At 46.9% G+C, this 26,213-nt stretch overlaps 1 protein-coding gene across 2 annotated transcripts in view; it reads right to left on the bottom strand.

Annotated features, from left to right (window-relative positions):
- drpr (multiple EGF like domains draper) overlaps positions 1–24,651 on the bottom strand; it is a 107,381-nt gene extending 82,730 nt beyond the window's left edge. For both annotated transcript variants that reach the window (XM_050178253.3, XM_050178254.3), the window contains exon 1: positions 24,293–24,651. The gene's annotated coding sequence lies outside the window, so the exon portion shown is untranslated. The remainder of the gene's footprint in view (positions 1–24,292) is intronic.
- Positions 24,652–26,213: the final 1,562 nt, after the last annotated feature.

Below are 26,213 nucleotides of genomic sequence, written 5' to 3'. Positions count from 1 at the left end.
TTAACGCGCCCAGGAACAACCCTAAGGTGTGAGTGCTGGCGCGCGCATACATTAAAATCCAAAAACAAAAACACTGCAGGGAGAATAAAATTGAAAAAAGAAGCAACGAATAAAAAGAACAATGGTGAAATGAGAGTACATACAACAAAGCGCGGTGTAAACACAAAAGGAAAAGGAGGAGACGGGCAGCTTAACAATGCACGAAACTACGACATAGCAAGGCAAAGCTCGGAAAGGAACGATGACAGAGTAATGAAACATATCCATATCGTGAAAATAAGCGTTATAAAGACACTATATTCTGTGGACGGTTGCGCTTTGTTAATGACAGGCAGGAACATGGAGGTGTCTATGTTCTATGGTGATCTTGCGCGGAATACGAAACATGGTACAACTGAGGAGTTCGGAACATGTGAGGATACCGTGAAGGAGTTTGAAAAGAAACAGAAGGTCAGCGCGATTACGTCGGCAGCGTAGTAAGGGCAATGGCAATAACCCAACAGTGTTAGAACAGGGTCCATTGTCCGTGTTTGCAAAGCGGCGATGATATATGCTTAGAAACTTTTTTGTCACTGTTGGATCTGGAAAAGTCATTCCAGACGACCAACGCATATTCGAGTTGAGGAAGTCAAATAGTTGCGTAGGACTTGCGTAACGGTGGAGGAGACCTGGAATTCCTTCGAAAGTCTGCAAGCAGAGCCAAGAGAGCGCATACCCAGCATTGCAACACGTTTAGCGTGTGTAGAGAAGTGTAAGGTTGTACCAAAAAGTACACCGAGGTAATTGATCTCACAGACCTTACACAACGGTACAGAATCTACAGAATCAGAAAAGAAATGCTTGCTGTTTTGCGTGTAAAAGTCGTGACTTTGTTCTTAGCAGCATTCAAGGTGAGGTTATTATCTCTGCGCCATTTAGAAAAGGAAAGCAGGTCCGAGTGCAAGGTGTGACAATCATCGACACTTTGATTTTTTTTTTTTTTTTAATCTTAACGCCTTCGGCATATAGAAGGAAAGAAGAGTTCCGAACAGCGGAAATAACGTTATTAATGAAAATTTTAGAAATGGAGTGGTCCTGATACTGATCCTTCAAAGACGCCGGTAGTTGTCATGTAAAAGAAAAAAAAGGCGTTTGGCTTTAACATTAACATAAGATGGTTTATCAAGAAGATAACTGCGCAAGCGACTGACAACTCACGAGTCAACATCGAAGGACGTAAGCTTGATCAGAAGCAGCGAGTGGCAGACTACATCAAAGGCGTCGCTGAGGTCACAGTAGACGGCGCGGAGACCTGTGTCATGAAACTTGCGAGATTTGTGATATATAATAATAATAATAATAATAATAATAATAATAATAATAATAATAATAATAATAATAATAATACAACGACGATCCCTCGTGCAGGGTAAATTCGAATTTTACACATAAAATATTCAACGCGTACTTATACCGTTGAATATTAATCTCATTAAATATTTTAATGCGGGACATAGCGTGTTTAGCCAATGCGGCCTCTTGATAGCACTTCGGGCGTTGACTATTATAATGCTCTGGAAAGTACACCACCGTTTAAAGAACAAAAAAAAAAGAGAAACAAAGAAAGAAAGTTAAGCTTAGTAAGAAGCTTCTACAATGCGAAAAAAGAAAGCCAGTCCTACATTGAGAAGAGGCCTGGTAAGCCAGGCATGAAGCAAAAAAACAAAGAATGGTGCCGACGCCGCCTGAATTTCTCGCACCAGATCGCCGTGACTTCACAGAATTTGACGGCATTTGCACGGGGCTAATAATTTTTTAATCGGTAAATTAAGATCGGCTACATTGCATTCTAAAGGAGCCAATTAAAGACCGAACGTGGCAAGTTCCTAGAACATTCACTGCATCACAATGGCAAAAAAACAAAGAAAAAGAAAACACGAGAAAATACTTTGAAAACTTGACATCACACTGAAATATTAGCGTTGGAATTTAGGAACGAAATAAAAGAAGAAATTGAAGTCTGGCTTTCTTTTCTGTATTATTAACCAACCTCTTACCGAGAAATTAACAAAAAATGATGTTTTGGAAGAATACTTTACGAGACGAAAGGGATATAGTGTTTCTCGTGAGTGTCACTTTCACCCAGAAGAAAGGTGACGGCAGAAAAACTGTCGTCACGTATGACTTCATAGGCGGAGACGTTTCAATATTCGAAAGGTAAGGTTCAGTTCGTTTAGTACAGTTCGCAAGCGTTAGATTAGGCTAAGCGTTCCCTTACTTGGCGGCCTGTACATGAACCTATATATAGGACTGAGAAAGCATGCATGCATCCATCCTCTGCAACGAGCCCTAGACATGCGCCGTTAGAGATTCAGCATATTCAGTATCATTATTACGATATTAAGTGAAAGTCGATGATTATAACACACGTATTTATTTAACTTGCACTTCAGTAGGGTTAACTTACAAAAGTTTCTGTATACAAACGTCTCTAATCATCAACTTTCTTTAGGGGGAGAGATACCAAGGCGTGAATCCCCATGTAAGAAACCTTTCATCCGGCAAGCTTGTGTCTGGTCTAAATAAGAAAAGGAAGTGAGCGTTTGTCCTAGTTTATCAGTGATGAGCTTTTGTCAAGCGAGTTTCTGTCTTGGGTTTCGTTCCGCGAAGCCTTTGCCAGCAGCGGAATGACGCGAGCTGACATCCAAGACTACGTATATATAAGGCATTGCAAACACCTAGAGAAACCTGCGCAGGTCTAGATAAGGCCTTAACAATAGGCGGCGCCTTTGTGCGATACGCGCAGATAACGCCGCACGGACGATGGGGTGCATTCTGATGGGTCGTAATTCCGGGGCGAGAAAAAAGGGCGAACCACAAGTGCGCGACAAACAGATAAGCTTCGTGGAATCCAATGCCAGCCGAAAAACTGCAGTGAGCGTGTAGTGTGCAAAAGAAAACTGTTATAGACCACGCCGCGCATGCGCGCAGGACGTCAGAGTAGAAACCCAACGGCAGATAACCGTAGGCATCACCTCCCAGTATATGCTCTGCTTGCCTGATCGATCACAAGCCCTGCTTACGGAATGATGCAAGGGCCAACTCGATGGAAAGCTTCCTTACTTGCATCACTGTCAATCGTCATGAAAGAAAAAAAAATAGGCTATGCCTCCCGTATTTCATAATCTCATATAGAATTCCATATAATGACCCGTATGCGTGTGTTTAGTTGGAGCTTAGTGGCACAATGGCAACTGAAGAAAAACTGTGTGCAAAACGGCTGCTATGGATCTTACCATACAACATTTCTCAATATTTAAGTTATATGCGTGTTTACATTTTGCTCAGATAAACTGTTGACTGCAGAAAGCTGTAAACATCGACATGCATGGTGGACTAACTATCAACATTACGCAGTTTGGGCTTAGTGTAGCAGAATGATACTTTGATAAATGTCTTTGAAGTGCTTTGTCTTTTACTTTCCGCATGTTTCAATGATATTAAAATGTGGATAATGCATCGAGGGAAGCCTCCGTTTCTCAACAAATATCCGTCTCCGTTTCTCAACAAATATCCGTGTGTTCGTGCCTTGTTAACCAATTCCTGCAGTGACGACAGCTTTCCAGATTCCTAGCACTGATTTGTTGACCCATATGTTCGTATCAGTATTCCAAAATCGATGCGTATAAGCGTTATGGGGCATATGAAATTTTAGATATATAGAATATCCAATTTTGCCGTACTATAACTTATGCCACTACAACGGACATAAATGGGAATCGATAGTTAAGCTGTACCCGTAAATAACTCATCTGATTTAGCGAAGTGACCACTGTCAGTTAAGGCGTTCCAAGCCTGAAAAGGCGCTAAAGCAATATAGGTGGCAACGCCCCCCTGAGACTCTCCTACCAGTTGGCAGTGACGTCACGGTTTCCGATAGCGTCTATTCGGACGTAGCGAGCTGTTTATCGATAAAGAAGGACCACACTGCACCCTAAAAGAACCATATACATCCATCAGAACGCTCACAGGTCGCTTGAACTAGTCGCCGACGATTGCATGCAGAAATTCCATGCGCACACTGTCAAAAGTGCGCTTATGTGATCGATGTCTAATAAACAATAAGTTTCACAACTAGTTCTCGCACGCATGCCTTTGTGAAACTTCATTTTCACGTTATGCCACATGGCAGTTCGTGCGGAAAGAGATAGAAATCATACAGCGCTGTATTCAGAATCTAAATTTTAGGGGTCCGATTCTCGTCCCCTCAGCCATTTCGCTTCATGACCCGATGACCGGCAGTGCGCGAGGTTTGGCGACTTCGTAAGGTGGGCGCTTGGCCGAAACCCGACTTCCGCCAACTGCACAGCCGAGTCGCAGGCTTGCAAAGAAGTCGCTGCGATCTACGGCGCAACGAAATGGATCAGTTCGGTGCAGCAAGTGCGCATTAAGGCACGGACAGCACACTAATACATTGGCTGACCGCTTCATCCTAGCCATCGGCCGCTCTGTACAATGACCTTGAATAGAAACTTTCAATTGCTTGCCTTTATTTTTATTATAATCTTTTTTAGGGAACATAAGCTCTAGCAAAGTATGTGGTGTTTTTCCAAGTACAACTTCAGCCGCGCAACGGGAAAGGTCGTCTCTCTCGCGAATACAGACTGTAGCGTCGTCACACATTGATGACGCGCCCGTTCTGTATAGCTCGTCTACAAGCGCTTCACGTTTAAAAATAAGAGTAACTAATCATAACACCATGCCGGATCGCATTTTACGAGACGCCCGGTGCCAAGGCACAGAGGCACAACACGCGGCCCTGAAGGATAACTCAGGCTAAATTTAGCCTGCGGAGCCTGTTTTAACGTGCACGCAAATGTCTGAGCCCGTTGACACCCTTTGCGCTCCTTGGACAGGGAGAGGACGACGCGGCAGCAAGGGAGTCATGCCTGGCAACCTGTTTCCGTAGTAACCAGGTATTCTCCACAGTGTGGAAACGGGGGCAGCCCACTGTACCCAAACAGTGTTAAAGAGTAAGTCATTCGGGAAGACCTAATTTAAGCGATTTTCGCTAATGCAATAGAACTCGGGGGCCAAATGAGTCCAGCGAATAACTCGCGGGTGCTGATTTTGTCCATTAAGGCGCCATTTTAGCGGAACGGTCATATCAGCAAACTCGCTCTCATCCAATTATTACGAAATAGCAGGACAGAATAAGATCGCTAAAATTAGGTTCTTTTACAGCAGTAACTGTCAAAACAAACGAGGACGTAACACCAGACACACACACGCAGTTCACGAAATGCGTTATAGGGTTTCTCGCAATTAGGTGGTCGTCATTGCGCAAGAGCACATGCATGTCGTTTATTACAAAAAAGGAATGAATGAATAATAATTTATTTGTGAATGACACCAAGTAGGGGAAAGTGGAGAGAAAATGTGCAGCTTGACCTAATGAGCTACAAAAGCTCTTCGCCGTGCGACTGGAAGGCACGGTGACAACAGCTAAGCAAAAAAAATAAAATGGAGAGACAGAGAGAGAGAGAGAGAGAGAGAGAGAGGGGGGGGGAAAGAAAAGTCATATGCAGATCCAACGCAGAAGTTGGAACCTACGTGAAGCGAAGGTTAAGTAAAGCGGTTAATCAAATGCTATACTGCAAAATCAGATTCATACAGTCATCGTTTTCTTTCAAAGCAGCGTGTAGCCTATCTCATGGAATGTTCATGTTTATTATTCACCGCGCAGGTCAGGCGAGCTATGCTAGGGCGGAGGAGAGAACGTAAAGAAAGCTTCGCTTTCATACAAATTCATCATACTATAAATATAGCTACAACGACTGCTGGCCCCATCCAGATTGTTCCAATTAGATTCCCTTCGACTCCATCCATATTCTCATAAGTCCACGTGCTGCCCATAGAGACGAAATCGGATGGGAGAGAAATGTTGCCGTCGTCCCCGACTGTAGAGATGAGTTATACGGTAGGGTGCTTTACAGCGTAGCGTGATAGGCTGCCGAAACAACCGCACAAGCGCCGGCAGAGCCGCCAGCGTGCAGGAAGAACCGTGTCGAGCTACGCTAAAGCTTTCTATTGTCGCCTTCTCCGTGTCTCGTCAAACAAGCGTACAAGTTACAAGACAACCCCCCCCCCCCCAAAAAAAAAAAAAAAGAACAGAGCGAGCCGTCACAACGACAGGACATGTTTCGCAATGTGTATGGTACATCCGGAGCGAAGACAAAAATAACTGCGACGCCAATTTCACAGTCGCCCAGACACGTAACAACACTAAACTTCAAGTGCTCTACGGAGATTGGCTGGCAGAAGACTGCGCGGATCCGGACTCACGCTTTCAGAGGCGCCCGATAAGTGATTTCCGCGTTCTTTTTTTTTTTATCTTTTAGACGACGACAACCTGCGCGTTATCGCAGAGCCGGATGCGAGAAGGCGTAATCAGTGTGCATCTCAAGCAGCCCTGCAAACAGAGTCGCACGGAGCGGACGAGACGAGTGCTGGCACAGTTCGTCGCATCGGGCATCTGGCTCGGCGGTCGCTCGGCACCACGTGACTCCTTTCGCAGTTAGCAGCACCTTTTAGCAACATGGCTACCGCTGTGAACCAACATGGAGACGACACTGAACCGTGTGATCTAAGCTAAAATCAAGCGATTAAAACTGTGAAATTAGGAGGGGGAATCGTCCTAAAACACGGAAAGCTGCGCTCCGACAGCTCATAATTTTTGACGATTCTTCCCCAATATCATATTTCATGTCGCGTTACATCGGCCCAAGTTGAGTGTCCCTTATTTAGCACGCAGAGGCAGCCACTGTTAGAATGATAACCATAGACTATTCTAGTAACGAGAAGAAAGCATAATAAGTCTGTTATCCCTCAGCGCACAATTTGTGTGCCGATGCGAATGATTCTGAGAGGCACCAAATATTTCCAGCGTACAATTCGTAATAATGCGCAATACGTATATGGCGCTGCCACTGGTTCTCTCTTTGGAAGAGGCTGCATTTCTTTCTTTCCTTTATATATATATAATTTACGTAAGTAAGGTCAATAACGAGCCAGGATGGCGGTAGAACAACGTACGCTGCATGCGTTCGGGGTTAATATGAATACGCAAATAAGTTACTGTTAATGAAATGCGCAATTAATGATGGTATGCTTCAGATATAACTGTGGGCCGACATTATACGTTCAGGTTTATGCCATAATTTATTATTTTGTTACGCAGAACAGATGTGTGCTTAGTCGCACTACTTCGTCGGTGAGCGTACAAGGGCCACAGAAAAGGCTGTTCACCGGTATGTGCCCCCTCCCCCCCCACCCAATCGGCACACGTATATATTCTAAAATATTCACAAATATATCCGCCGAAATACTGACCTGCCCAGCAGCAGACAGCAACAGCAGCCACGGCAAAACAGGGAGGGTAAGCAAAGAGAGCTTCGCTTTAAAATGCAAATGCGTATGCGAAAGAAAGCTTAGTGAGCAAACCACGTGCCTCCACAAAGCTTCCAACTGGGTTCAATTGGCTTTTCTTCTGGATCGCATAAACTTAGAGGACACACGTTTAAATAAAATCTGCCAAACGCACTACAGAAAATTCGAGTAACTTATTTTCCGGAGCACGTCAAATAGGAGCTTTCAGGGCTTTGAAAATTAGTCAAATTAAACATAATTGCGAGGTTTAGCTTTGACGGCCGGCGTTTCTTCAACATGCACGCGAACGTAAGTGCAAGAGCGGTCTTTTAAGGCGAAAGCTTTACTGGCCGCGAACTTGCGATTTCGCCGTGGCCGTACTGGGAGGAGGCACATGACGTCACACCGCGTTCCTCGTCACACCGCGTTCCTCGTCGTTGCGCTCGTCTCCGCTCGCTTCGCCAGCTGCGTCGCATGCCTGATATGTCGGAGGATTGAAAAGGAGAGCTCGCGTGCGCCGCAACCACAGTTGAGGCGGCAGTGTGGACGGCGACAATTCTGGTAAGCAGGAGGAGGCCTGGAAGCGACATTGGAACGAGATGAAGAGGAAACGAATCGCCCAGGAAAGAGACGAACAGCGCGCCGAACGACTGGCTAAACGCCGCGACATAGCTAGACAACCAAACTAACCTGGACTTGCAATCAAGATTAACCAAGGCTAACCCTGCTATGCCTTAGCTTTCGCTACGTATAATCCTGGCATAGCCGAGCTAAGCCACTGCCAATTTTTCCTTCAGCCCCCGTCGAAAATACGAACATCATGGCTAGGAAGCGCACCAGCGGCCTCACGATAACCAGCAGAACGCCACGCGTCCGTCGAGCGACCGTGGCGGGCAATTTTTGTACGAAACTCCCGAAACCGGAAGCGCTTGATTTGCCGGCCCATTAGCTGCTGCCGATATCTCACACAGCCCCGGAAGGCCACGCGCAACAGCGTAATCGTCGAAATGATTACCCAACACGGCGCTGCTGGTGAGTAACGGGGTATTACGCTTTGGTATAGAGAATCAGCGCCGACAACGCCTGGGCAGAGTGGCGAACAGTAAGCATTGTCTCGTATTAACATGCCGTTCGTTCACGTAGCTATACATGCCGGAAACGTAGCTCCCAGGGCTCAACGCGACCAGTGGACGAATCAGCGAGGCTTTTTAATGTTATCGAAGGAACATTAGAGAGAAAAATAATTGGAGCTGTATTAGTGAATTACCCCGCCACAATCCAAGAAATGTCATCCCTACCGTGACAACAGGCCTGGTTAAGTCAGAAAAGACGCAAAAATCTAAAGACGGGTACGGCGATGCCGCGCTGAAGCTCCCACGTGAGCCAGCCATGACGTCCCGCATTTCGACGGTGTCTCCTCGGGTATATTCAATCTATCGGTGAAGACTACATTATATATATATATATATATATATATATATATATATATATATATATATATATATATAGATATATATATATAAGCCAGAGACTGAATTAGTTTATCTTAAAGAGCATTTACTTAGCCACAACAGCCCAATAGGAGAAAATGTATTGAAATTCGTAACGTCACATGACGTAACGGCCCTGGGGTTTCAGCGCGAAATTAAAAAACAAAGGAAATGAAACTTCGACACTCACTTTCTGTTCTGATTGACAACAGATTACCATAAAATTAACGAAAGTATAGTTTTTAAAAGAATGCGCTATCAGTAAAAAATGAGTTATTGTTTGCCATTGGGCTACAGCCTGCACTGATACGTCCGGCATCGAGACTGGCAGGCATGTCCTATTACGGATCCCGATATCTCTGTATACCGTGGTAAGTCGACTGGATGAGAGCCGTATTTTGCCACAAACATTCGGCTCCAGTCAGACAAACGAGCACTAAGACGAAACAGCGCTTTAACTCATGTTCCCAGTCAATGTTCTCAGATCCTAAAAGTTAAAAATCAAAATTATATTCCAGAGTTTTACGTGTCAAACCAACGATTTAAATATGAAGCACGCCGTGTAGTGGGGGATTTCTGATAGATTGAGACCACCTGGTTTTTTTTGTTTTGTTTTTTTAACATGCGCCTAAGTCTAAGTACACGAAAGTTATAGCATTTCGCGCCCCCTATACCCGAGAAGTCAAGGAACGCGTAGAGGAAAGGACACATGCACGTTGCACTGCCAAGCCCACGCTATCGATCACGTGCAGGCAGTGGACTGAGAACACGCGCTGGGAAGTCAAACGGGCAAGATAGCCACGGCGTAATCTCTACAAGAGTCTCCCGAGCGAGCTAAGATAGCGAAGGCAGCCAAGTGTCGGCCGTGTCTGTTCCTTAAAGGGACACTGAAGAGAAAAACGATTTCTTCTGCATCAGTAGGTTACCTTTCTATGACACCAAGAACACCACTCTTACCATCATAAGACGCTTGGTAAACCAGAAAAAGAGCATGAACGAAGGACGGGTGCCGACGCCTCCTTGAAGTTCCCGCACCTGGTCGCTGTGACGTCATGGACTTTGATGGCATCTTCTAGAGCCTGTACGTACTTAATTACATAGCGGTACAGATTGACTACATTGTGTTCTAAAGGAACAAAATATTGAACATGGCAAGTTTCGGGAATCTTGACTCAGTCAACGCGGCCTAAATGCGAAAGCATACTTTGGGATCCCTGACGTCACACTGACGTACCGGCGTCGGGGTTTTGGGCCCTAAATTCAAATACTGATACTTCGACTTTCATTTTCTCATCTAATAATCAAACTAATATATTGAAATGACTGCCTGCAAGGTTATCAAACGATGCTTTATTAGTCTCAACTGATTTATTGTTTCGCGTTAGTGTCCCTTTAAGCAAAGACGGCGTGAAGAGAGCGAAGGAAGAACGTGATAGCGGCGTGGCGCTTTGCGCAGCCTTCCTAACCTCGTGGCGCTAAAACCGCGGTGCAGACTTTACTATGGCTTGGAGAGGTTGATGATTGGGCTTATTGGATTCATATCATGGCGTACGCAAAACATTTGTGAGCGCTGTAGAGCAACGGACTCAAAGTGCTTATGCACTGTACGCAATGAGTTGCCTTAATGTTTTACAAAAGTATGCGCACGCTATCTTTTTTATTTTGCGTAGAGGGATCTGCGTTAGCTCACGTTACTACAGAATAATAAGATAGCAGTGGTGTTACATGTCTGTCTGTAGAGCGATTTGCATTGCTCGCGTAGCTATATATAGAGTGATAACAGCGGTGGTGTTACATGTCTGCCTGTCTGTAGAGCGATTTGCGTTGCTCGCGTAACAAGAGTGATAACAACGTCTGTCTATCTGTATAGTCGCGGAAGCGCGTCGGGTGGAGGAAAGTTCAAGAATACTAGAAACTAGCTCAGCCCACATTACAATTTGCACACTTTCTTCGACTGTTTCTGAATAAATAGCGCATCCAAGTTCCATTCTACGCGTGTCGCCGTTCTTTTGTACTATCTTTACATGCTGTTGTACACACAGCCGATAGGAGCGCGCCCTATAACTTTGGGTCTTCTATTCTTTTGCTTCCTTCTTTAATTGCGGAGTTTGAACTTCTCGAAACTTCAACGTGTATTATGAGGGACGCCGTAGTGGGGTGTCTGGATAACTTCGACCATCCGTGGTACTTAACGTGCACCAAAAGCTCGGTTGACGAGCGTTTATTGCATTTCTTGCATCCCCATCGAAATGAGGCCTCCGCAGCCGAGATCGAACGTGCGACCTCATCAGCAGCAGCGCGACACCATAGCCGCGGATCTACCACGGCTCGTGTCCCCCGTGTCGTAGAACGCAAGAGGTGTGTTGACCCTACCCCACATATGTTCACCCTGCTGCCTGTTTCTTCGCTGCAACTCAGACCTCCGGCCCGACTGCACCGACGCGAAGCTTATTCAGCACTAATTCGAATAGCTGGCACTCCTGCATGTGATGTTTGCGGATGTGAGGAGAACACTGACCCCTTAATGTGCCACTGTCCTCAATTTGAGGCACAAAGGCAATTTACGTCTAACACGTTCAGGAAACTAGGTGATCGTCCTCTGAGTGAACAGACAGTACTCGAACACCGCACCACACTGATCATCGGCTCAGAAGGCAGCGAAGGCACTTTTGTGCTTTCTGAAAACGTCTGGTTTATACGAACGGGTTTGATTTAGTACTGTCCGTGCGCGTCGGTATACCCCCATCCTCTCTCTCTCTCTCTCTCTTCCACTTCTCTTTTCCCCCAGCGTAAGGTAGCCAACCAGACTCTTGATCGGTTCACATCCTTGCGTTCCTTTTATCTCTCTCTTTCTCTCTCTGTTTCTTCCTTCCCCACCAGCAAGACCGAAGCCCTACACGGCAAACAATTGCAGTGGCGTGTGCGGCAACCGTCACGTAAGGTCTCCCGTCACGCGCTGCCACACGTCTCTCCAGCCGCTCGAAAACACGAGCGACTCGTGCCTCCCTCCCCTTCTCCACTCAGCTCGGTCGTCGGGCCCGCAGACACAATGCGAAGGCGCGCAACGCTCGGACTAGTACTGCCACTCCGGAAACGCCAACCGCCGTGTGTGTAGCGCGCCGCCGACAACGAGCGACCAAGGTCTCGCTGGAGAGGAGGAAGTCGAAGAGCGAGGGGCCGACCAAAGCAAACAAACGCGATGTCGAGCCTCCGCTGGCATTTTCTCCGTCCTTTTATTTATTTGACTCGATACTGTCGAACGGAAACCAAACGAATCGCATTTGTGATCTTCGCCGTAGCGTAGATCCACGAACCGTATCACGTGCGAGCACTGCTTCATCATGGACGAGGAGAGCGATAATGCCGGCAGGAGAGCTTCACGCATGCCAAAGCTCCAACATGGGCTACGATCGCCACCATTGTCGGGCGTTCCTGATCAACTTTCGTCCCACCTGTGCTTCTTTTAGAGATTCCCGAAACATTGTTAAAGGGAGCCTTCTTACAGTGCTAGGATACGCGGTCGCCGCCACCGGTAGCAGAATCTGCGCGTTCGATGCAGGGATGCACCTTATAAACATCCCCTTCGGAACGTTGCGATGCCCGGATCAACACAGGTCAAACAAGCGGAGTCACTTGAGCCGACGTTTCGACGAAAGATTTTTCATCAAGCGATCCTCCCTGCTTCATCTATACACTTGACCAGCTCGTCTCCCACCTCTCTCTGATCACCGAATATTAATGCCCTGTGATGCTCTAAAACAACAATGTTCTTTAAACTTTGTGTGTCGTGCCTCATAATCAGATCGCGGTCTTGGCACGTAAGGCCTCCGGAATTTAAATTTTTTCTGCATTCCCTACCATTACGCCACCAATCCCTCAAACCATCTCATGTCACACTCCTACTGTTCTCCACCGAAGGGTTCAACTACTTGTCCCCTACTCAGCAGACAGAGGTACAGGCAAATCTTTCTCGTCGCAGGGCAACAGTGCCGCCTCGTAGCCACCTAGGTGGCCGGCTATAACGGCGCGAGGACGTGGCACCGTGCGCCGTCGCTTCGGCGACGCTCTCTCTCGGCTTCGGCGAGCAAGAGGTGCGCGTGCTGGACGGCCAAGGCGACCGTCGCTGCAGCGAGAGCGCGTCCCCCGAGCTGCAGTCGGAACAGCAAAGGGGCCAAAAAATAATCTCGAAACCGGTTTCCCGCGGACGCGCGGTTACGCGAGGGTCAAAAAGCGGCGGTGGCAGGCTTGCCGTTCGTTCGGTATTCGTAACCGGCATGGCGCAGGTGCCGGCAATGCGGCCGCCGCCTCGCTCTTCGGCGAAGCCGAAACGCAGCGGCCGCCAGCTACTGACGTCGGCCACGATTAGCGGGAAATTCGGCGCGCGCGATGTCTCTCCCGAAGCACTGGCGAAACGGCGAGCGAATTATTCACTGTGAACATAAGAAAAGAAAATCGAACTCGGTGTATTACCCTCGCCATGCCCAAGCGCTGCAGAAGGCAGCCGCCGGTGACGATTTTAAGCCACGTAATTTTTTTTTTATATTGCGCGGTGGCGTACCCACATAGTGAGTATAAATTACCTGCGACCTGCGTATTCGGACGGCGGGAGAATGCAAAAAACGTTGATGTACTTTATTTGCTCTAGGTGGTCAAAATTGACCCGTAGAAGTTTCCACTGCGTCTCTCATAGTCCCTGTGTTGGATTGGCACGTTAACGTCAATAAATAAATAAATAAATAAATCAACGTTGTCCAGCTCAAATGCAGTCTTCAAATATTGCTGTGCGGATTACAATTTTTTTCGTTAAACTTTCATTTGTACCGCCATGACACTACGCATCAAATAAAATTTTGGTGTCTTGACGTCCCAATTGCACCATGGCTATGACGTCCCAGATGTTTATGGCTATGAGAGCCAACAAAGAGACGACTTGGATCGATTGAGTTCGATCATCCGAGGTTCCTTAACATGGCGCCCACAGCACAGAACACCACGCGCGTTTCCGCAACCTTACCCCGTAGAACTGCGGCCGCCGAGGACGGAAATCGAACCCGCGTCTTCGTGCACGGCTACCCCACGCCAGATCCCCTGAGCCACCGCGGCGGATCTACGTGAGTTAACTTGCCGCCTCTGCATTATCTTGAAGCTGCTGTCCCCCAAAGCTTACACTGCGACGTAACGTTATACTACATGCATCTCATTATTTTTCTTTGTATATATATATATATATATATATATATATATATATATATATATATATATATATATATATATATATAGATATATATATATTGTCATTGATGAGTGACACATACCATGTGCTCAGAGCAGTGGCGTAGCCAGAAATTTCATTCGGGGGGGGGGCTCACGTTGCAGGTGGACCTCCTCCTTAAGAGGAAACATTAGGTCGGATGCTCCTATTTAAATACATGTAGAAGGAGAATTCGTTTTTCTCGGCAACCAGTGCACCAAATTTGACGAGGTTTGTTGCATTTAAAAGAAAAACTTAAATTCTAGTGACTGTTTGTTTCGAATTTTCGATTTAGGTCGTCAATATTTTATTGAAAAGTGGCAAAAATCGAAAATTTTCAGAAAACGAAACAATTAAGTTTACAACTCTGTAAATCAGCATTGAAAATTGATATCACAGTTCTGTGAATTGCACATAATAATACATCTACAGCGGACAAAATTGATTTGTTACACATGAGTCTTAAAAATTAAGTATTATGGAAATACGGCTTTGCAGAACCCTTGGACATAACATAACCAATTCACGTAAGATACCAATTGACATATCGAATTTGTCCGCTTTGAATGGTGTAATGGATGCCGTTTACAGAACCGCGATATCTCTTCTTGATGATGAGCTACTAATATTTAAACTACGTGATTCAATTTTTTTCGAACTTTCGAATTTTTCAAAATATTTTAAACAAAGTTCAGGCCCTAAATAGAAATTCCGCTTCCAACAGACACTAGAATTTAACATACTCTCTCAAATGCAACAAATTTAATAAAAGCGATTCAGGAGTTATCTCAGAAAACCGTTTCTGCGTTTTACATGTATCTGAATAGGCCGCGTTGGAGTTGGGCCCGAGCTAAAACTTCCTCTTAAACAATTTGCCTAGGGATCAAATACACGAATAATAACTGCATTGCCATTGCCAAAGATGCTGCAAACGAAGTGTTGAGCGCTACGCACTGTCAATACAAGTATTATATGTATTTGTTTACAAAAGAATATACTCGTATGTGCCAAAAAATTGTAACTAACATAACTGATGTCAATGCTTCCATGTATTTTGTCTATTTAATAAGTAAATAAAATATCTCACGAACTTTAGAACTACATCAGTTCGAAGCCAGCAAAGCAGTGCATGCCGCTGATATGAAAAAATGTAAAGGCCATGAAATGAACAAGTTGAGGACAAATATGTTAATGACACTTTGTCATTCAAGATCCTTGTTTACATTCTTGTACATATGCAACGGCCAGTGAAAACTCTTAATGACGCTGCCATTTGTTCCAATGTATTACGCAGCAGCAGCTGTCACCGGTCGTGTATCTTGAGTAATTGCACCGAAATTATAGTTGCAACAGAGACCACGTATAACAAGCAGGAGTTCTGCAGAATATACGAGGGCGAGTCAAATGAAAGTGAGCCAATGCGAATATATAACAAACGGAGTACTTTAATTAAAAGTAGCCCCCATGAGCATTTAGACATTTGTCCCATTGACTAAAGAGTCGCGCAATTCCCATCTCATAAAGCTTCTTGGGTTGCTGCTTCAAAACGTCTGCAACTGACTTTCACGACATCGTCCGAGACGAATCTGGTTCCCTTGAGCTGTTTTTTCGGTTGCCCCAAAATGTGGAAGTAGCAAGGCGACAGGTCTGAGCTGTATGGCGGATGTTGCAGCGTTTCACGCTTGAACTTTGCCAGTTTTGTATGAACCACATCAGCGACGTGGGAAGGGGCATTTTCGTGGAACAAGATGACCCCATTCGTCAATTTTCCACGTAGTTTGTTCTTGATTGCGACACGCAGCCGATACGGCGTTTCACAATATCGGAAACAATTGATAGTCTCTCAAGATTTAGCAAATTCTATCAGTAATGGCCCCTGACGATCGAAAAATAAAAGCCAACAACACCTTTCTGGCGGAAATGGCGGCCTTTGCTTTCTTTGGGGAAGGTGAATTTGAATGTTTCCATTGTAAGCTTTGCCGTCGTGTTTCAGGCTCTTAGAAGTGGCATGATGGTTCATCTCCGATCACAATTGCAGACAAGAAATCGTCACCTTTATTGTGATACCGGATCAGATGAGTAAAGGCAGCGCTAATCTTCTCCGTATTCTGGCGGTGGTTCAAGATCTTGCGCATCCATTGCGCACACAAGAGCCGATAGCCGAGATGTTCATGAATTATGGCGTGAACAAAACCGTGACTGATGTTCACACGCTCTGCCAGTTCATCGATGCTTATCCTCCGTTCTTGTCTCATCAACTCATCAACCTTTGCAATTTTGTTAGGGGTGATTGCACGATGGCTTTGGCCCGGTCTGGGATCGTCTTTGCAAATTTCACGTCCTTCTTTGAAGCGTTTGTTCCAACGCTTCACAGTGGCTAATGAAATGCAATGTTAAACGTACACGGCAGCCATACGGCGACTAATTTCTTTTTGGGAAACACCTTCAGCTGTCAAAAACCTGACGGCACCACGCTGCTCAACTTCTGGAGAGTCCATTACGGCACGCCACCATGTCCAACCCAGTGTATGAGAGCATTAAAGAACATTTACCGTCACATCTGCGTGTCACTCTTGTAAATGAGAGATGCCTGTGTGTTACGCGCAGGCCTTGCAGATAATGAACAGAACCATAATTGCACGGAGTGGGTAGGCTCACTTTCATTTGACTCGCCCTCGTACATTAGAAATGCGAAGATGCAATGGAATATACAAATGCGAAGATACAGCTTGATAAAGGGCAAAAAAGTGCCACTGGAACCGAAGTTCACTGCACGTATACACAAAACCTCGCAACAAGATATTTAAACATACGTATAAGTAAGTCTCCAATAAATCTACGTATCTAAGAAGAAGTCACGGCATATAATGCGTCAAACAAGGCAAATAAACATGTTGCGCAATCACAGATTCACAGAATCCTAGATCCTGCCCCCATTCCATCCACTCCCCCCGATGTATCGCGCGCGACGGAAGGCGGCGCTTTTTTATTCATTCATTCATTCTCTTGCGCACACAAGACTGAGCCACTATCGTCGGCTCACCCATTCCCCTCCCCCCCCCCCCGCTTTCACTCGCACATACAGCATGCGGCGCGGGGTCACGATGTTATCGCACTTCGACTTTATGCCGAACATGACGGCGACGGCAGGAATGCACCTAGAGTGTCCATATACTTGCTATCGCAATAATATAATAAGACTATCCGGCAGCTGAAGCGTCCCATGGCCCATTACTTTCCGCAAAAGAAGTAACAAAATAGCACTTTCACCATGCGACAATTCGCTGCACCGCAACAACGCTTTTTTTTTTTCCTTTTGTCGGGCGGCGGCACCGTAATGAAAAAAAAAACGCGAAGTATGTTGGTCACAATAGAATGCCTACTTTGGGCAACTGATATGGCTATTAAAAGAATATTGAAGAAAACACGAGACGCTTGGTCCACCAAGAACCATGCGCATACTGCTCGGTATCCTACACCGGCGAGACAAGACTTTCTGGAGAGGCTGCGCTCAAGTGAACGCGCTGCAATCCGTCGAGTCCCCACAGTGATGGCGGCTAGCGACCATTGTTTCTTTTTCTCGTCTGCTAGCTAGAAAGCGTCTAAAGCTCTGCCAGGCGAAAATGCACTCGGCCAGAGAAAAGCGAACTCGCACCGAAGGGCGCCGCGCGGTGGTCGGGGCAACACCAGAAAAACGCATGCGCTCTGACTGGCTCTGGCGGCGCGCGGGTAGGGGAGCGTGCACAAAAAAATTGAAGAGGCTCAATGTGTCCTCGCGATTAAAAGTCAAAGTAGAAAAAATAAATAAGAACGTAGTTGCCTTGGCTGGCTTTAGTGTCTTCACTGGATGCTTTGGCGCAGGTGAAACAAAATATACTTTCTTTATGTGGCATGACGGCACGAATGAACTACCACAACGCTTCGTCTCATCGGGCCTCGCTACGGGCTTTGTCAACTTGTCTCATAGCGTGGTCATTTGGCTTGTCTCGTTGTATGGCCCGATGTGCGACTTTGGAAAAGTCAATGCACCTTTGGCATCAAATATTTATGGGAGCATTAAACTTACAAATTTCCGCAATTGAAAATCTAAAGCACATGTTTGGAAATGTCAATGCACCTATGTTAATGGAAAACTTTTGCATGTCAATGCAAAAGTTTATGAGAACTTTATACCCATAAAGTTTCGGAATTGATATCCACGCGCTCCGTAAATTCCATGATAGAGTGTAGATTCCGCGGCCTCTGCGAAATGCCGCGGCGAGCCCGTTCGCCATGGAAACATCCTTGAAACTTTGTGCTCGGATGGGGCTGCTTGCGTTATGTGACTCCCGGTGCGTGGTCGTTGCCACGAAATTCAGCCCGAGTTCGCAATTTTCGCGGTGAAATGGCTTTTCGAGCGTGAAAAAGACGCTCTACACAAAATCCAGAATGATTTCCGGCGCCGAGGGTTACTTTTGTCGGCGGTGCATGGACAGCACGAAAAAATTTCGGGGGGGGCTGAAGCCCCATAAGCCCCCCCCCCCTGGCTACGCCCCTGGCTCAGAGGACGGCACCAAGCTACACGCCCCCTTTATGTATTATCGGCGTGCGTTCACTGGCACCACTGTGTGGGTCAAAATACCACGCCAGATATGTTGTAGCACACGATGGCACATACTCAGTTGCCCGGGAATGGAGTAGCCTGCAAAATGCTTAAAAGAAAATCAGGGCATTCGTTTAACAACACGAGCTATTTCGATGAGAGGTTTGTGTGATTTGAACACATGCATGAATCGACATTACGTGCACAGATTTAATGTCGTGTTTTTATATATATGTGTATATATATATATATATATATATATATATATATATATATATATATATATATATATAGGTGCACTGGCCACTGGCACTCGCTGGCATCGCAGTGTAGGTCTGGGGCGCGGCCAATCAGGCGAGAAACGGAAAACGGGCGACAAACGCGGTTGAGCTAAACCAAGAAAACCTTCGCTTTAATAATAATAATAATAATAATAATAATAATAATAATAATAATAATAATAATAATAATCACTGTAGTGTTTCGCGTGACACTAGACGGAGCGCAGACTCGCAAGGTGGGAGATGGGGATCGCTTTGAAGACGTACTGACCGCACAGCGGCGCGCGGGAATGGCATTCGACCATCGCGACTACTGGAACGAAACTTGCGACCTATGCGGCGTAACTTCTTTCTGTGGAGAGAAAGCTGCTGCAGAGGGAACGATGAGCCCAAGAAACGAATTACTGCGGGGCAAGGGAAAGGAGGAAACACCATAGGGAGGTATAGGCGATAACCAACGGTATAGTTTCAAGAATCTCAAGATCTGATGCCATGCGTAGCGTCTCAGAATTGAGCTGGAACCTTTTAAGAACGCGGCAAGCTGTTAGAGAGTTTTAGCGTGTCCGTAAATTAGCGTACTACCCTTCGGAAAATGCCGGGTTCATAAAGACGTAAAAGTGACCGGCCGGGTTGGTGGTTCCACATGGTGGCGTAAATTAACAAACCATAGTCTACTAAGCTGCCGGTGTAAAGTGCCAGCAGCGACGTACGTGGAAAAACGCCGGGCTCGGTGAAATGCTGAAACGCCCGCTTGTGGTGCACGTTTAACGTGCATTTGGTGCACGTTAAAGAACCCCTGCCGGTCAAAATTAATTCGCAGTCACACGGTACGGCGTGTCTCATAACCAGGTCGTGATTTTGGCACGCAATGCTGAAGAACTTAATTCTTTTTAAATGTGACAAGATGTCACCACCAGCGTCCTTGCTGCAGATCATGTCCCCATTAACATGGTGGTGCGTGAACGTTAACGCTTTTACGGACAAGCCAAAACTACTACGTATTTTTAGGCAGATTCAGATGTATCGAATCCAAAGTTAACGGGTGCTGTCGGTACCAGCCGCAAGCAATTAAGCTTGCGCATGCGCAGTGCATCCTGCAGACGCTACTTATTGTACATATCAAACCGCGCGCGCATCGCCAAATCTCTCTAGCAGATAGTTTTAGCAGAGTCGTGTTTCTGCTGTCAGTCATACAGTCACCTTCCTGCTGTTTTAGCGGGCGGCAAAATTTACCGGGCAGCCACACGACTCAAACCCAGTGTTACCGCATCAGCAATATAGTTAGCTAGAATAGCCGCTTGGGCTTGTTGGTTTTCCATCCTGCTAGTAACAGCGCAAAATGTAGACAAGGGACGAGACAAGAAGACACCACAAGCGCTGACTTTCAACAACGACAACGACAACTACTTTCAACAACAACGTTGTTGAAAGTCAGCGCTTGTGGTGTCTTCTTGTCTCGTCCCTTGTCTACATTTTTCGCTGTTACTAGCAGGATCAGCAATATAGGTTTGCGAGCCCTAACTTGGTTCCTATACCCTAATAATGTACAGCTTCAGTTTAGCGTAATAGTGTGCTTAGCGAAATAGCGGGATCAAAATGAGCATGCGCAGAAGGCTAAACGACCCATAGCGTTTAGCGTAAGCACGCGGCTTCTAGGATTTAACGTTACCGTCGTTGCGTGGTTTACGCATATAAAACATGGCGGCGGCCCTGGCCGCCCGCTTCAAAATGAATTTGGCGTTGCTTTAGTAGAATTCACTTCATTCGTATCAAATGACTGCGTAAACGGCTTTCGCTTAGTCTCAGGCCGCTTCGACGACACAGTATTACAGATCGCTTCCCGTTTCGAACGCGTCGAGGCCTAACGATAGATGTTGATGTGTCTTCACCCATTAGAACGGGCGGGCTCTAGTGCTGCGCCCAAGACATGATAACAAGAATTCAAGGAGTAAAATAACAGTGTCACAAATAAAAAAGAAGGAACAGACAAAACAGTAAAAAATAGCAAAAGTCTAATTTGTCACTATCGACTGTACGGTCTAACTTCAGCTCATGGACGTGCGCTCGTTGCTTCCCCCCCCCCCGCCCCCCCTCCTGATGCAGCCGTTTCTTCGCGGTGGACACTGCGTCCGGCGTGCGTGCCATCGGTGTCCTCACGAGCGGTTGCTCCCACGGCAACGGGAAATCCCAGCACCTATCGGTGAAGTCGAGAGATAGGCGCGATAGCATATGGCTTCTGAGATCGGAAGGTCTCTCGGAGGATATTGACGACAGCTGCATGCATTGCTTGCATTGATTTCGCCACTGATCGGCGGACATGGAAAGTGCAGACACAACGCGCGCCCGGCTCTGCCTCTCGCACTTTCTGGATGCACATACAAAGCTTGGCGAATAGATAGAATCACTTAGGTGCACTGCGTATGCGAAGTTCAAAGCGTAATGGGATGGCGTCCTGCACCTAAACTACGCTATCACGCTTTACTAAAACTCGATTTGTGCAAAATTCGTTTGCGGAATGGTAACGCTATTCTAATATGCGCATCGCGAATTAGGCAGAAAGCGCAAAGCCCGCAAGCAGCCTGGGGCGATAACGGTAATATGCTTCTGCCGTGCTAAAACACCCTAAAGGCTGGTGTCACGATCATTCCAATCGTTTTCGTCGGTTCACATGAGTCGATCTCCACTATACATGCTGATCCAATTTCTACCAAGCCTGCTGTAACGTTTTACGAGCGCACGTTAGTTCGTCTGCAGATAATTTGCTGGATAACCTAACCAGAAGATCGTTTTCAGCCGAGATGAAGGTGCTGAAGATAATGCTGAATAATTACAAGTGTACATCGTACGGAAATAATTTGATGTCTACTAAGGGCAAACGATGAAGAAGGCCCATGACATGGACAACTCGTTAAGCCTCATAACCGTTGTTTGCAAAGCAAGAATGGCTGCTTGACATAATGCTGGTGAAAGTAGAGGTTGGAGAACTTTCGTCGTAACACAGCGAAGGCAGAGAGGCACATTCCCCTAGTCATCTTCTCTGCGCTGGGGGAAGCAAGGAAGAAGGAGGTACAATTAAGAGAGGTAACGATGACGACAGAGGGATGAAACAGAACACATAACGGGTAGATCTGCTCTCAGCCTATGGAGTCCAGACACGTACTATAGAAAAAAGAAAGTCAATGCCTGAATGACTTGAGAACTAGATTTATAGTCTGCAAGCTGTGCCACGTGCATAGACTTATAAAGCTTGTGCTATGTGATTGACCTGAATATGTGGCAGATCAACAGTAGTTGGCTGATGCTCTATAGTCCGTCTCGACAGCCAACCGTTGTGAGAGGACGTTATATTGGGCTCTTGGTGTGCGGTGACAAAATATTGTTGCGAGCCCGGAAAAATGTTTGTTCAGGCCTTGAAGGCGGCCGCGAACCCAACAAGGCAGGCGCAACAACACGTTAGAAGTCAAAGACACAAGCAGAACCTTGAATGGTCGCACTTAATCTGGTGAATTTGAAGATATTAGTGCAAACACAATAATAATAATACGGGCGTTTATGTGGTTATTGAAGTGCTTTGCGTGAGCCAGGCAACTGAACAGAGATCTGCTCCCACCCCCAATGATGATAGTATATATGGAGTTTATAGCGCAAGGGATGGCCAAAGAGCGCCCCCCCCCCCCCCCTCTATCCTGAAATTGGTCAGCAATGTTGCAGTCATTTAACGAGGGTCGAGCAGGCAAGCAGGACCGACGGACATTACGACGATGGTGTTGACTGTTTGGCCACGTTCATTACGGCAGAGCGGACGCGAAGAACGCTTACATCAAGGTTTCTTTCTCCTTGCCGTCTTTTCCTCATTGCTTATGCTGTCCGCTTCTACACAACAGACGCGGCGCGGCGCACGTTCACTTTAATGCTGCAAAATGAAACAAGGGCGGTCCAGTCGGTATGCTTCGGAACTGGCATATACCATGAAAAGAGAGTTATGGAGGCATGAAACACTAACGTAAAGAGACAATGAAGGTATACAGTTGTGAAACAACACTACAGGAGCCCGACGATTCAAATTAGGACGAAAAAAATATGGCTCGAAGACTTTTATTGTTCGAATAAGGTACCGGCTGGCTTCCTCTTAGATCCAACGAGCTATTGCGCGGCAAAAGTTCAGATCAGCCTTACTAATAATCACATCTACCTCAATCACCAGCATCTTATCTCGCTTCCTCTGATATAAACTACCCCGTTCGCGATTCACTTTTCCGTGAAGGCACATTTACTGAACATTAGCGGAAGACGTGACGGCGCCATTTGCATCGATAGTGCTGCCGCTATCATAGCAGCCGGTTTCGTTTACAGAAGCAGGATAATGCACTATGAAACTACCAAGCCAAAATATGCCGCTGGCTGCAAACGAGTTGTTGGGAATCGCGTGCCGACCGAATAGGAATGAGGCGACTCTCATTCGGTTATAATAGTGCGGCAATAGTTGCTTCCTCGCACGACACCCTCGAAGCGTAAGCGATCGACGCGCACCTTTTTTCATTGGAGCCAAGGATAGCTCCGAGTTAATTGACGGACACGCACGCGAACAGCTTTTCTTGGCAGTGACTCCCGCATGTTTACCGATCAGCGCGTTTTTGTCACCAAGATGTGGCAGCGGACCGACGTGTTTTTAAGTGTATGACTAGGCCCGAATTGTTTGTGGGACCAGAACTAAGTTGTGGTATGGGAGAATCGAAGCACCAAGTGAACTTCGAAAGGAAATAGCACCAGTTATCGACAAGATGAAAACACTGATAAGACATCTGCGCTCATGCTACCGAAAGAGGCAGTCTGTACGTTTGAAGATCTTGGTGGAACGTCGCGGATTCGCGGACTTCGGCCAAGGCTGTTTAAGGCAACGTTCAAGGCAGTTATTACTCGAGGTAGGAGCGCCAACCTATCTCTGCCATAACGCCCGATGCCTAACAGCCCTTTAATCGCTGCAATGTAAAACAAGCGCGAGCACACAGTCGCCTGTGATAACATGTGTCAGGCTGTAAGATTGCCGACGTTCCAGATATGAATGGCGCGGCAAATCAGCAATCACTATCTTCGACGCATCCGCGCTGCGCAAACCAAGCAGCTCTACGCGCAGTAACGTGGGGTAGTGACGCTGTGTTCTTAAGTAGACGGTACCACAGCGCCGTTACTTCGGGGCACCGCAATCCCAGCTGCACCGGTGTCTGTCACTCCTCGGAAGTCGCCCACTGCGAAGTCAATACGGCCACAAACAACGACCTACCCGGATTCGGCGCTCGATCCAGACGCTGATTCTCGACATCCTGCTTCTGGCGTGGTCCACTTTCGACGGCCTCCCTCTTCGCGGGTAATAATCCTTCGGAGGTCGACACGAGGCGTCCCTATCCTTGCCACAAAGTTTCTCGCAAATGCCGAGGATTGTCTGCTTGGGACAACACTGGTGGTTACACGTAACGCTCCGCGCGTGCACGAAAGTCTTTGGCGGGCACCGAAATCAGTCACGACCGCGTCGACGACGCCACGGCAGAGGCACGCAGAAACAGCCGAGGACAACCCAACGCCGCTCCCACCAACCAGCGCGCTGCCAAAGCGCCTCTCAAAGCTGCCTGCACCACCAACAGAGAACGGGCGAGGAGGGCGCAAGCGAGAGGAGGAAGGCAGCCGCCGCCAGCGCCCGTGACGACAGAGAGCGTAGTAGGCCCACGTGATTTCCGACGAAGAGCCCCACCGCTAGCGTGACGTCACCGCAGTTGGGGTCACGTGACTCCTCGAAAACCCGGAGAGCGGCGCAGGCATGGTGGAGGCAAGTGGTTTGGCAGGCGCGTCAAGCCGAACGGCGCACGTTCTACGATATCTTGGCACAGCTGAGCCAGGCTCTCGCGCAACGGCATCCGCTCGCAAATGTCTACGCGATATGCTCGCGCAGTAAGAGGCAGAGCTGCACTGGGGTGGTGCGCCAAGATAAGACAATGCGTTCGCTCCCGTGTTCCGAAACTAGACTTCCACTTGAGTTTCCTTCGCATCCGATATGGCAGCACGCTGCACATTTCGAGCAGTGGCGAAGAGCGTGTTTCCTTTCTCACAACGTAGTCACTGCATGAGGTTGCGTCTTCAAAAAGAAAGCAAGGAATCTCCGGCACGGAAGAAATATGAAAAACTAAAGTTTCCCGCTCTCGAGGTGCGCCCCGGTAGGCGATCGAATGTCGCTGGAGTAGGGAAAAAAAGCTCTTTCGCCATCTGCGCGGCAGGTTTGGACATGGTCGTTAAAACCGACTCACAAGTTTAAGCAGACAGTTTCCTTCCTGGATGTACTGTGTCTTTCTATTCGACTGCGTTAGGAGCCTTCGCCGTAGTGGTAATTTGACGTTCTTATGGTGCTACAGGCATCCAGGCAATAATATTTCAATGCTTACACGCGGCTGTTACGAGCCACTGAGATCATATCGCATAGCGATAAGTCTATCGGGTCAAAGGGAAAGTTTGCTGGAATGCATAGCCGCAGGAAACACCCGACAAAGAGAGGACAGAAGGTGCTGAGAAAACTTCAAATTGATTTTCAGCCCGAGTGGCTACACTTGTACAGAATGTTGGGGATATAGCGCAGAAATCAAGAGAGATTTGAAAGTCTGAATAGCGTTAACAAACTCGAGCAAACGTGTAAGACACAACAGACAAAGCTAACCGAACTAGAAGGCCCAAGTTGGAGGCCAAACCTCGTTATTTTAGGTGTAGAAGAACCACCGAACCAGACTGATGATTTCTTGCTGCGCAAGGTAATCAAAGAAGTGCTCGAACACAGTTGCTTATCTGTCCCAAGAATCCACCGCCTGGGAAAGCCTCGCAGCAGGCGGCCTGTGATTTTGTTTTTTTCCAAAATCACTCTGAAAAGCAAGAGGTGTTGAGCAACTGCAAGAAGCAAGAATCTCCAGAGAAAACGGTTTTTTTCCACGGCAACGCTAAGAAAACGCAAACAGCTTTGGCAAAGGGCGAAAGCAGATAAAGAGCAAGGCAAGAGGATCGCGCTCGTGCACGATAATTTACGAGTTGATAAGATGCTATATGCTGCAATGACGTTTCCAACACACGTGTGTCGCACCAGTCGGGTAAAGATCCGTTACCAAACGCACAGCTTCCACAGTCTCATTTGGAGGACTCATCGAGTGCTTTTTTTTTTTAACGCTAGA

This window comes from Dermacentor andersoni, chromosome 5, assembly GCF_023375885.2.
Source record: "Dermacentor andersoni chromosome 5, qqDerAnde1_hic_scaffold, whole genome shotgun sequence".
NCBI lineage: Eukaryota > Metazoa > Arthropoda > Arachnida > Ixodida > Ixodidae > Dermacentor > Dermacentor andersoni.
The sequence above is the reverse complement of the archived record's forward strand: the minus strand, read 5'-3'. Positions and strand labels throughout refer to the sequence as shown.